The sequence below is a fragment of the Hesperophylax consimilis genome, chromosome 6 (assembly GCF_061612785.1).
Source record: "Hesperophylax consimilis isolate HC1 chromosome 6, BYU_Hcon_1.0, whole genome shotgun sequence".
Taxonomy (NCBI): domain Eukaryota; kingdom Metazoa; phylum Arthropoda; class Insecta; order Trichoptera; family Limnephilidae; genus Hesperophylax; species Hesperophylax consimilis.
The window spans coordinates 38840169-38854693 of NC_142841.1; the positions used below are offsets into that span (position 1 = coordinate 38840169).

The 14525-nt window shown below is 32.1% G+C and overlaps 1 protein-coding gene across 2 annotated transcripts in view; it reads right to left on the reverse strand.

Moving 5' to 3' along the window:
- Positions 1–14525, reverse strand: part of LOC149423329 (uncharacterized) — a 174317-nt gene that overhangs the window by 59337 nt on the left and 100455 nt on the right. The window lies entirely within an intron of this gene.

Below are 14525 nucleotides of genomic sequence, written 5' to 3' on the forward strand. Positions count from 1 at the left end.
ACTTCGATTTTGCTGTAGAGTTTGATATCATAATGTAAGAAGCTTTTCTGTTCAAACGTTGTGTTCATAAGTTGCTTGTTGGATACGTTTTTGACCTTGAAATCTAACATTTTTGTTAAAATTTGCGTATTTGTTCTTATTTCTTGTGTTTTGTAATTATGAATATAAAGGAGTTTGTTTTATAACAGAGTTGTTTAGTTGATATGATGTCAAGATTATTGGAAATTTCATCAGTGCTAGTTTTTAGAGAGAATTTCAGTGTAATTTTCATGATGGTTTTAATTAAAGTATTAAGAATATTGTTATTTGCACTGCACCATTTCTTATCAATTGTCATTTAGGTATCTTTTTAATGATTAAGTATTTAGGTATTCATTTTTTTCAGTTGATAGGATGACACGGCCTCTCTGCTTTATCTTAATCGGCAGAGTCTTTTATTAGCAAAAGTTCAGGGTGATCTCGAACCCACATTACAATATTCAGGTGAAACTATTGAAAACATACAAATTAAATTCTTACTAATTGTGTTGAACTACAAACACACTTTTAATACGTAGGTATTCTTAAATTGTCGCACAGAAGAATTTTCACTGTTTTAGTATTTCCAAATAAAATTCTTAATTAGGTATTTGATAGTGCAGAATTGTTTGCATTGATAAGTTTTCGAATTCTACTTCGTAATACTAGAAGTCGGAATTTATTTCAGCGCAGAAATTCTGGGACTATCTACGATATGTATTCCTCATCGCACAGAATACCAATGGAGGGAAATAATTACGCGAAGTCATTGGCTATTTTAAATTGGTCACAAAACAAGTACAAAAGATTGTTTCTGAGGCAGTTCAGTTATGTATAGACACCCATTCATAGCTTTTATTTTTAAGAAATGTATCATTAATTATTGAAAAAATAGCTGTTATAGCTTTATTTTGCGTTTTCATAGCGTGTATAATTAAATATGATAACTTCAAGGAATGGGAGTCGGCAAGAAGGGAAAAACAATTAAATTATCAAAATCGCTTGAAACATATTTATTGTATTATTGATTGAAACTCAACATGGCACATGTTTCTACAGTAGAGTGTGTCGTGTTCGTTCTACGATCTGTCAATACAAGATTATAGTTACTAAAAATCTTTTTTACTATCGTTAAAAACACCATTTATCGATTTAATTCGCGAAAATATCGGTAATGCTAAGAATAGATGTCTCTATGTATAATACTGTATTTTTTGCTATGTTTCCCTACATAAAAGGGGATTAATAAAAAAAAATGTTCACACATAACGAAAACATCATTCTCTAAAATCAAAACCAATAATATGTTCTAATTATTAAGACAATAATAGCGATTCGTAAACGAAACATTAAAACAGAAAAAGATACGGTCGCATCATCCTAGATATGACAGTATCTTTTTCTGATTTTTCCGTTTCAATTTTTTGTTTAGGAATCATTAATATTGTCTTCGATATTGAGGTTTTACTCATTAAGTTATTCCAAAAATAAATAATATTCTCATTTTGAAATAGCAATAGTTCAGGTAATCTGAATGCCATTTCATCAAAAGATATTTTATATTTAAGATACATGAACATTAATCAGCTGTTTTAGCATGGTGAGAGATGTTGATTGAGAACAACAGTTTACTGCAGACAGTGCCTGCGTAACAGAGATCAATCTCATGCTGTGAAAACAAAACGCCGCGACCCGATAGAAATGTTCACACGTCACACTTATTATTTTTCTTTACAATAATTATGCCATCCAAGGCAGCTATCCGCTTTGATCTGCCATGATTATTCTCCCACGAAAAACGTGGCAAACGAAAGTTAAATTTACTATTATCTACGCGGATAATGGAGACAAGTACTTACCTATAATTCATACAAACCACACATAAAAAATACCCAGACGACAACCACACGGAGAAAAATGTTATTGCTAATTTATTAAGAATCTCTTCAAATCTCTTCAAATATCCGGTTAAAAACGAAATCGCAGACGGTTTCGTGATAAACTTTTAGTAAATTCGTAATAAAATCTAACACGTGTTAATGCACCATGCAATCCCGTTTTTAATCGGATTATAAATAATTTGACGAGATTTTTAATAAATTAGCAAGATTTTGCTATCAGTAAGTTTTCTCCGTGCACACTGAAGAAATAAACAGATAGAAGTCGTTGGGGGCGTGTCAGTGTGCCCAAAGTAAGCAAATTAATTCCTTATTACTTTAGGTGAAATTCCACTCACATTTTCAAATGCCGAAATGCCTTCTTAAACCCGTCTGGCATATTGACTATTTTATTTTTTTAAAGACGCTGTTAGAAGAATGAATAATTTGTGTGTATTTTCGCTTTGTAATAAAATCCAAATAAAAGGAATATTTCTGAACGCAACAGAAAACTAAAAACTGTTTTTGAAATTTGATGAAATAAGCATTCTAAAATTTTACTGTTGGAAATAAATAAAAAACAACAACAACAAATTTCCTCTAAACAGGGAACTATTTTTTTAAAACACTTTTGTCGATTAATTAATTATTGTCTTCGTAAGGTTGCTTATTATTGTAACTAGCATGTTTACAGGGGGTTGAATATATACTATATAAATTTCATAATACTATTATATAACCACACTGACATATTTGAAGGCTAACATAGAACATGCAACCTTCCTTACCAACGTAATTAAAATTTATTTAAACTTATACGTGACATCAGTCACGTATGAATAATAGTCACACACGCTCTTTTAGTCTGCATAAATTAATAATAATAAAAAATCAATCAATCCAGATCTCTGCTAGATTTTACAGCCACGATGCTAGATGGACAGAAATCTATACCGATTCTGAAGAAAAATGATCGCCAATTATTAATTTATTTTTTTAATAACGAATAACGGAAGATGGTATTAGTGAAATGATGGTGGACTTAACTAGGATGACGACGACCGGTAAGAATTTGAACTAGACGCATTTGTCAATTTAGCCACTAACCGGTTTACTTCGACTAATGACTTAGGCAGGTCAATGAAATTGATTATTTGTTTAAATCTTGAGGCTAATTTATTCGGTTTTGTGAACAAACAGCAATTACACGTAGAGTCAATTTGTTCGCTTTTCAGAACATCTCATATGGTCTCATAGAAACCGTTGTCTCCCTCACCCTCGTAGTTAGAAATATGAACTAAATGGTGTTAAAAAGAGTAAACACCAAGCTTTATATTCAAATACTAGAAGTTAACCACAGAATAATTAAAAATGTACACCTCTATGAAACCGACCACAATTTGAGAAAAATTTATTAAACTTTGTGATTTTATTATTAATTGTTTTCATATGAAACGATTAAAAGTAAGGTGGCCATAATATTTATAATACATCTGTCTAGTAAAATACGTATTTTTTTCGATATCAGTAATTTTAGTTCAGCGTTAGGACGAAAAAACGTAAGATGAGCCATAAACTTTGAATACTTCAAAAATTATATAATTATTTTCAATAATAAAATTTGAAAGTGAATCTCATCACTTTTCAGATACAGTTTTTAGTTTTAGGATACGTCCAGAAATATTCCATTTAATTGGATTTTATTAAGAAGCGGAAATACGCAAAAGTTCTCTGACTTTCTGAGAGCATCTTTAAGAAATATAGCGGTCAATATGGCAGAAGCCTGAAGGATTAAAGAAATAAGATTATCTCTTGGCTATCGACAATTTAAATTATTAATTGAATACACGCTATTTGGTTGTTTAAACGAGCACAATGTACTTTACCAAATTATAATATTGACCTATAAGTATTAGCCAAAACAGATGAATTCAAATGCCCGCTCCAAAATTAACGAGTTTCGCGGATTCCTCGCAACTGTGCGTGATTTTACATTATTAAAATTGTTGTAGGTACCTGGCCGGCGAAATTACATACAATACCGTCGGTGACGTAACACACCTGAGGTCACTCGGAACATATAAATAATAATATTCAAAACTAGTTTATCCGTTGAGCAGAACGCACAATCAGCGAGGGGGTGTGGGTTTACTGTGTATCGTGGAAGATACTAATTTATTACACGTCGTGATGGTGCTAATGTTAGATTCACGCAATAGTTAGATTCGGAATAACGAACTACGTTATAATTAGCAGTTGTGGTCACAAATTGTATGCGAATCAGTTTGTGCGGCCTGTAATCAATATTGTTAACCTTTTAAATTGACACAACTACTTGGGATAGCTGGTTAACTCTCCCGCAGCCAATTGGGGGAGTAGTTAGTACCCAAAATTACTATCCTCCTTATATTAGCTTAAATACTTGACATTTCATTTTAGTATTTTACGTACTTCTGCGCAAATATATAAGTTACCATTAATAATTGACTGAATAATTGGGATTTCTAAAGTTTAAAAGCCCATAAGACAGAAAATGCATGGGGTCGTCGGAAGACCCACTTGGTTTACTGACGTTTTGTTTGGCATCTTGGCCTGTCGAGAGATAATAGTTATTAGAATTGAGAAAGGAGTCTGACTTACCTCTAAATAATAATAATAATAAGGTGTTTATTCCGGTATGTGGGGAGGTTAGTGCAGTCCCACACATTCCATATAGAGAGAGAAATACTTGCGAATCTATATTCTGACCGTGGAGAACCAAACAAGTTAGGAGGCTGTTTTGAATGAGTGTCCCGGCCAAGGTATCCCTAATAGATTCGATATAATTTCTAAGAGCACAAGTAAACTGTCCTGATTTTCTTAGCAGACTGAGGAGGTATCAATAAATAGTTACATTTGTCACTCATGTAAGTATTCCAAACTGTCAGAGAGGAACAGGTAATTGGGTAACAGGCTGTATGAGGAAATGCAGGAACATGTCATTGGGAGACGCATATAGTTGCGTCAACAAGCAGTAATAACATACAATATTCACGTAGAATAAATAAATTCTTATCTGTATATTATTATATTCACCAGCGCAGACAGATGAAAAATCATGGGATATTATAATTTTAGCTTTTGTGAAACTGAAAGTATTTATAAAATATTTTCCTCCGAATCAAAATATCTCCTATCTTTCAAAATCATATGTTGATACATAATCGACTATTGTTAGAACGTGATTAATTAATGATTAACCATTTTAATTTTCAAATGTCCGTTAATGATTTTAAATGTATTATGAGAGTTTAAAAACACTCGCTTGTACCAAGATTACATGAAGATTGTAAATAGGAACGCAAACGTAGCGGGTCTGTTTAACTGCACACAAAAAGGGACAAAAAGGCTAAATAAAACACAAACGAATTGTCACAATGTCTGAATATGTGTTCATAAAAATCCCAATATTTTCGCATTTCGTCATTATATATTATTAGACATCGGATTATATGCACTAACAAAGTGCCAAAATATGCATGCAAATATGCACTAAAAAGGCCGAAATATGCACTAAAAACTCTTGATTTGCCCAAAATATGCACAATGCAAAATCAAAAAACCATTTATATTTTTATATATTTTAATTAAAGACCGTACAAAAACAGCGAAATATTCTTAAAATTATGCATAGTTTTTGTGACAATATACAACTAAGTATTTTTCCAAATTTTCGAGCTCAAATTTGTGACGTTTGTCACCCAGTATTAATTTGTACGCCGAAAACGACCTCTCTACGTCAACTGACGTCATTGGACAAAATTTAAAATTTGGCGCCATTTCTGGAGATATCTGTTTAGGCAGGGTATGACCTGTGCCGTTGATGTAGGCATTAATGTTCTTCATATCTTCAAGACTCGGGATTTAAGCAAAATAGAGTCTAACTTTTTACGAATCTTTTCTGATATTGAATTAGGAAGGGCGTTGGCGAGTTCGATCATTGTTTCCAGTATTTCTATTGCTTTAATTAGAGGAAGGTTTTTTGTTTCCAATATTTTTTATGGTATCAGGTAACTTGTGGAAATGTGTTGAGATGAGGGCAATATTCTGTTTAATGGATGCGTCTTCAAATGCTAGCTTGCTTGAATGAATTGCAATGGCCTCAGAGCTGTCAAATTGCCCAACTACCTACTTGTTTTACGGCCTCAAAATTTTCAGTATAGAATAATTCTGCCTTTAGCCAAGTACCCCATCGTGTAATTATGGGTTCTGGCGGCAATGCTAGATTTGGCAGTTACTCTTTATAAGACTGCACACGCGACGGAGAGGAAATCAATTTATTAACATTCCCATACTCTTGCCGTATCTCTTCTGCAAGGCGATGATACCCGTGAGCTAAGCAGGTAATGTGTAGTAAATTTGGATAAAACGTTTGCAAGGCTTGGCCAGCTTTCACCATGTATGGCCTCCGCGCTCGTGCCCCTAGCGTCCGAGTCACCTAGCTCCCTATACGTAGATGATACCTCCCGCTATTAAACGAAATATGCATTAACGTCGTAATTAGAGACATATATGCATTTGCATATGCAAATATGCAAATGCATATAATCCGATGTCTATATATTATCAAGACGAACTCAGATGCATGAACACATGTTCCGATATTATTACGAATTTACTAAAATTTTATCAGGAAGCGGCCTGCAGTTCCGTTTTAAACCGGATTACCAATAATTATATCAAATATAATTATGTTTTTTATCACATGTATTTTTAATTGTATCATATATGTAAAAGCCCTAATTGGGCGTGTACAAATAAATAAATAAATTAGAAGAGACTGTTGATAAATCAGAAATACTCATTTTTCATGTGCGTAATTTTTTTATCTCCTCTTATAAAAGCTTTATTGAGATGTATTCTCTCCAAGAAGTAGAAGTTATCGAGTTATCTATCTAATAATTACGTAATCATGTATCATGGAGCATTTCTGGCCTTGGTATCTTCCCAACGTCCTCGTCGTATCGTAAGAACGAGTAGTATTAAGAGTCGTGAGATTGTTTCACAAATAATATCGTGATAACGAGGATGTTGAATTAGCACCATCCACACCAACCCATATAATTGATGTATTGATTATTGGCAGAGGTGTTCACCAAGGTTGAGTGCTAAAACAATATTTTGAAGTAATTGGTCGAACACAAAGGTGTGATGAACATCTTTGGACAAAAACAAAAAATTTAACAAAAAGCATTTTGAAATATCGTACTCTTTAAACATTCAGGTTTTAAAATAATTTTACCAACAAGGCCCAACGACTTGGTAAAATTTCACGGAATTTTGGAATGCTTCCGAGGTATCTAAAATGTGCTACATATTGCTTAATTTTGAAGTTGTCGTTAAAAGAAATACAATTTTAGAAACTGGATGAAATTATCTTTGCAATATTTGTATTTGAAATAAACATTAATAGTTATAAAAAATATTTTTTTTAATATCAAACATGAAAATGTTAACAAAAAAACTTTTGACTCGGAACCTCCATAATTTTATAAGAATTCAATATTTATAGAACACATTCCTTTTGCGTGGGAAATTTGTAAGAAAACTGTCACTTCACTTTGTTTGCCGTTTTTACACTAAAAAAATGAAAATAATATTTGAACTGTCAATGAAAAAATCCTACAGATTCGTAATCATGCACTTTGACATTTTGTATTTATTTTATCCATGTAATTCGGTATAAATATTTGATACAAACTGAAAAGAATATTTATTTATCTTTCCAACGACGAACAAATCACCAATCTACGCATTATGGAAAAAAGGATTAAAATACTTTTATAATGTATAGACGCCCCGGTCAGATCTGTCCTTCAGAGGCTCCAATGGAATATGATGTTTGGCTAGTAATGTCCTTCGCAGATAATAAATTTTGCTCTCACGAATCAAAGGTCTTATATAAATTGTCGACTTCAGATATCTTCGATTATCTCTGTGGTTTGGTTCTTACAAACATATTTTAGAAATTATTTCTGATTCAACTGTATTGTTTAATACTTTGTATAAACACGACAAATCTGCTATTTTACAACTGTTAGTTAGAAGGTCGCACGCACAAATCCTGGCACGCGCAAGTAAATTTAAGTATTTCAAATAATATATAGTATATTTGTTCTAGAGTAGAATATACTTTAAGTATCGCCCTGGTGTAAGAACACCATTCAACATTGAAATGGCTTTGGCCGTATTTGGTGACCAGATCTGAATAGCCTGCTATTTTCTGCTTCATAAAATACCCCGATTCGGGACGCCTTAGTCTCACTGGCTCCAGACGGTTGGGAGCAGTAGGGTTAGGTTAGGTTAGGTGTGCAGTTTCACATTAAACAGAAATGAATATTTTTTTACTTTTAAAAATTTGAATGCAAAGATAACTTTATGCTGTCATACTTATAAGATTATTGTTGCTCCTAATAAATGGTTGCTACGAGTCGCTAAACTCTAAATTGATGCTTGTCCAATAATGGCAAACGCAAAAATGTGTCAATTGAAATATTGCCCGCCATCCAATAATAGGTTAGTATTGTTCGTAACCGCTATTGTGTAAAGTGATTAGCACTAATTGCAATGCAATATCGGTGGACAATCATTGTTTGAAAGGCTGAAGCAAAACAAGAGATTGTTTTATATTATAGGCTGTTTGACAGTTGGTTCCGTTTGGTTGATCTTTTGTTCGTGTGACAACTGTCACCTTGTGAAACCATTCGATCAATCTGAAGCTAAGGCATCGGACAAACAGTTAAAACAAAGCCAATAAAGGCGAAATTGCTGTCAAAATAATAATTTGTAATAGACCGGATAGTAAACGAGTAATCAGAAAAGCGTTGGGTTTCCCCCAAGGCTTCACGGATTCTATCCTCTGCTGTCTAAATCCTCCATCATTGCACAAGCTACAATTTCCGCTTATACACGGAGAAAAATGAATATTGTCTATTTATTAAAAATCTCTTCAAATTATTGATAATCCGGGAATTGCAGGCCCTTAACGAATGAATTAATAGGTATCCTGATAAACTTTTAGTAAAACAAGAATATATTATCACGATGTCGGAACACATATTCATAATAACCATAACAATATCACATTTCGTCATAATTAGGTGTTCCGATATATTAGGAATTTACAAAGAGTTTATCAAGAAACGGCTTGCAATCCCATTTTTAACCGGATTACCATTATTAAGGTAAACTTAAACTGTAAACTTAATTTGAAGAAATTCTTAATAAATTAGCAATATTTATGATTAAAATTATAATTTGTGTTATATACAACCCTGATTTAATTAATCTCATTGATTTTTATATACCTACGAAAGATTCTCGTTCCAAAATACTGTTTAAATGTAACAATATCAGGATGGAACTTTTCAAACACTCGTTTATACCTAGATTATATGAAGTTCATAATAGATACGCAGATGTGGCGGATTTATTTAATTGCACGGAAGGTAGAGGCATTTATTTTTACTCAGGAGATATTTTCAATTTGTATTGATATTTCAGGCGACTAATTATTGGTTATCCTTTTTATGCTATGCATAAAACCTTGTCTTATAAACATTAGTTTATCAATAAAAAAATAATAATATTTGACAAGTCAAAAATATTTCACCAACAAATGAAGATATAATATGTTTCGACGCCATCTAGTGAGAAATTTATCACTAACAAAGCCTTTCCTACAAAAATAAAGTTGGTTTTTTACAGGTGAAAAAAATATAAAGCAGTAATTGTTGATTGAGGTACTAGTACATTTTGAATTATTTGGCGGGTTGGAAATAAGCCAACATAGCTCATTGGTTTCATAGCACCTGACCGGACATCAGAAGGTACGTGTTCAATTCTCGTTGGCGGCATTTATTTTTACTAGGGAGATATTTTCAATTTGTATTGATATTTCAGGAGACTAATTATTGCTTATAATTATTTGTTATCCTTTATGCTATGCATAAAACCTTGTATTATAAACATTAGTTTATCAATTAAAAATAAATAATTATTTTTTGCCGTGTGATGATGGAAGTAGGAGGGGAATTGAAATGTCAGATTATTGCCTAGAGGCATTTTACCTATCGAAGCGATGAGTTTCCAGTTTTAAAGAAGGCAACGCGATAACACTGCGAGGTAAGAAATACGTTGTTCGTGATTTAAAGACAAATGCGTGACAAATTAACAGAGTTGTTCATAATATTATGCAGATTTGCTCCGGTCAGATTTTGTTCGATACCTACAATGTTTATTGAAAAGCCTGTCTTCTCTCATGTTTTGTTTATTTTATTTGAAAGATATTTATTTATTGATGTATTCAACTTGTATCAGAAAACAAAACGTTTAACGCAACGAATATTCTTATTACGATTTACGATCTGCACGAAGAAAAATTAAAATTGCTGATTTATTAAAAATTTCTTCAAATTATTCGTAATACGGTAAAAAAAACGGGGCTGCAGGCCGTTTCGTGTAAAACTTTTAGCACAATCCTTATATATCGGAACACGTGTTCAAGCACCTGCACCGTGCCTTGATATTATTTACGTGAACGATATTACGATAATACATTTCTCTTTTACTAAATATTTAACAGAAAACCTTCCAATTCATTCGTTAAGGGCCTGCAGTTCCGTTTTAACCGGAATACTTGAAGAGATTCTTAATATATTAGAAATATATTTAATCAGTGAGTTTTCTCCGTATGGGGGAAATCATTATTTTGTTTTTGTTATTGGTGATCCGTTGCTTTTATTAAACTTTTTGTGATTGGTGGTACGTTTGTTTTATTAAACTTTTTGTTATTGGTGATCCGTTGGCTTTATTTAACTAGGTAATTATATTGTTCATGTACACTGAAAAAAAATCTTTTAACCACCATACCTGCCCTTACCTCCGTGTTCGGCTCTCGACTAGCAAACTGGAGGTCGTGGGTTCAAACCCCGGCGTGCGGCGTGAAGTAAATTTTATTTGATTGATCTGTGTTATTTCACAATTTAATTTACGAACGGTGTTCATTTGAAAAGTAATTATGATCGTCTCTCTAATTATTTATCAAAAGTATAATACAATTTTATTACACAGAAAAATTACAATTTTTGTTTTTGATAGGCAGAGGACTCACAATGCGTACAATTATAATTTCCCGTGATTTTTCACCTATCTACGCTAGTACGTACATAATAAATTGACAAAGTAGGTATATATTGGTCAAATAAAAAATAAAAACTTCATTAATATAACGACTTTCCATTAAACCAACGAAATTACTCAATTAACAAAGGTAGAACCATCAAACGTCTCAATGTTTTCTTTTTTTCTAACGGTTTATACAAACGAAACTGTTGCGGCTTGCTTCGCCACATTACGATAAAGTTAGTATTCGGAACGTGCCGTTATCAGACACACAGACACACACGAAGCCCCGATTGACGGCGATATGCATTTTGGTTGCATTTTTACGCACAGCGGAAAATGCGTTATAAGGCTTTGCACTAGAAAATTATGCAAACTGGGTTTTTAGGTTACAGATTAACTTATCGAAGTTGTCATACGGTGTTAGTATTTTGCTATATTTATGAATGTATATGGTTTTTATGTATTTTTAGTAAATACATTTGGTTTTTGGCGCTACATTCTCACTGTGAAAATGGTACTTTTAAAATTAGTTAGATAAAATATCTGTAATGTTGTAAATTTTTTTGTATACAAATAAAATAAATAAAACAAATTATTAAGCTTATAAGTTTGTATTACTTTTTGCTATAAAATGATTTATTTAGCTATAAAATGATACATTTTAAATCTAGTGTATATTAATGAATTCCTTCGTTAAAGGCCTCCAATCTCGTTTTCAACCGGATTACCAATAATTTAAAGAGATGTCTTAATAAATTAGCAATATTTATCTCTCTCCGTGTACTTGGCTTCGCCTAGTAGTAGATTATATGATTAATTTTTGAAAATTTTGACTGAGCAACTATCGCGCCGTTCTTCCGAAGGGATACTACCCAAAATTACTATCCTCCTTATATTAGATTAAATACTTGACATTATTATTTAAGTATTTTACGTATTTCTGCGCAAATACATAGGTTACCAATAATAATTGACTGAATAATTGGGATTTCTATAGTTTAAAAGCCCATAAGACAGAAAAACGCATAGGGTCATCGGAAGACCCACTTGGTTACAGACGTTATGTTTGGCATCTTGGCCTGTCAAGAGTTAAAGAAAAATATGTATGCAATTGGTATTAGAAATGTGCATAGTGTAAAATTAAAATGTATGTTTATGTTAGATTTGATTTCCTGGATGGAGTCCCCCTTGAAGGTACTCTGGAGACGGGAGATGTTCAAATAAACGACTGCTTGCACAATTTTTGTGTTCAACTTTTTTCACTTCTATTCCGCATGTTTTTTGCCTATTATATTGTATTCTGTCTGATTTCTATTTGTTACTTCAAAATATGGAATGTATTGGATCGCACTACCCCTGCATACATTCTTGAATAAACTCTCATCATTATTAGACCCCATGAAGTTGGAATATCTATCTACTTTAAGTTTAATAAATAAATTAAAAATATATATAGGTAGAGGTGTGGGTGAGTACTATTTTGTTATTCCAGAGAGACCAATGAACTTGAATTGAGTAGAGAATTATTAAGCTAACTTCTGGTAGACGGTTTATGTGTTCAGTGTTTGATACCTAATTGTTACTAATATTATTTTATTAATTTATCAGCTTTTTTGTATAATTTTCGACGGCTTGCTAGATATATTCTAGGCTGGGCGTAAAACCAAATAAAAAAATACGTACCGAACGATATATCAGACTGAATGACACGATTGAAATCTGTCGTAAAATTCGATGGACACCTGAAGAAATATTTATATTTCATAGACTTATAATACGTGCCATTACGCCCACACACCTGTTTAAATACCTAATTTGGTTACCGACTCGATTAAACCGAGCAAAGGTAAACGGAACCCGTTAAGCCTTCAGATAGTCACATACAGTCAATAACTTTATCAATTCAAATGCCAAGTGAATTGGGTATAGCAAGCTTAGTGGCTCGGTGGTAAGAGCATACATCAATTGCAAAAACAATTTTTTGTTATTTGTGTTTTACTGTCAGTGCAACATGTTTGAAGGTGGAAATTAAAACCACAACACTCTTAAAACATTCTTTTAAAACAAGACTACACCTCAGGTTAATTTGTTCGATTTTGGGAACAGCTCACATAGGTATCAAAGAAATCGTTGTGACTTCCTTACTATCATGGTGAGAAATAGGATCTAAAGAGAGAGAAAACACCCCGCTTTATATTCAAATTCTAAAAGTTAACGACAGAAGAATTAAAATGAATGCCTCTATGAAGCCAATGTTTTCTACAACAATTTGAAAAAAAATTAACAAACTTTGTTATTTTTTTACAAAAAACGACAAAAAGTAAAGTCGCAATAACGTTTATAATACAATCGTCTAATAAAATGTGTGCATGTTTTTTCGTTAACTACGATTTTAATTAGAAAAACCGTAGGTTGAGCCTTTTAAAAACATTTTTTGTATTTGCATTTCATCATCTTTCAAAAACAGTTTTCAGTTTTAAATACTCTGACCCTCTGACAGAATATGCCAGTGGCCTGAGGAGTCAAACGAATATGAACTTTACATTAATTAAATATCTCTTTGGTAGGTGTATTTACACAAAGTAATATAATATATACGTTATTTACTCTACTTCTTGTTAATTGGGTAAGCTATAAGAAATAGGATGCACCCATATGCTTTGTACTTTATGCTTCAGTAGTTTTGATTTTGGTTTCAAGTGGTTTTGATTTCGAGTAACTGTGAATACAGATAAAGAGGCCAGTAATCGATATTCGTTGGTGATAACAATGCGTGTTTAGTACGTGAATTATTATGGAACAGTCGAGTTATTTGCATAACAATAATATCACACGTTTATGATGAGTTTATGTGCCATATGTGATAGCATAACTATTAAACACTACTTCTTATAAACACGTAATAATAACTGTGTTTTGGTAAAACACTTTAAGCAACATTTTTTGGAAACGTTTCTTTTCAGTGGTTTCTTATTATAGAAAAGTATTCAAAGTAAGACGAAATGGTAAAGTAGTTTTTTTCTGATTAAGGCATTTTTTATACTACAAACTAAATTTATGTGAATCTAGAATGTGTCCTCTGTACAATTCTATTGAGTGTAACTACATAGATATATATGCAAATAGTCTCGCTTATTTTAAAAAGCAAATTAGCAATAGATTGTGAATGTTTGTTTGTTTTTTTTTTTATTTTCTGTTTTTTTTTTGTTGCTTTTGTTTTTTTGGATCATATATTTATCTGAATGTTTTGTTTTTGATATCTCTTTTTTTTGCCTTTGCTCACGTTTTGCTGTTTATATTTTTTTTGTTAATACATAGTGTATAGTGACACTTAAACTGTGCATGATGTGAACATTTTTAAGTGGACTTTTGACATATACATTTTTTTTGCAGAGCTTATCTAATAATTTTTTTTCATGTTAATAGTCTGTAAATGTTCCTAAACAATAAATAAATGTGTACAAT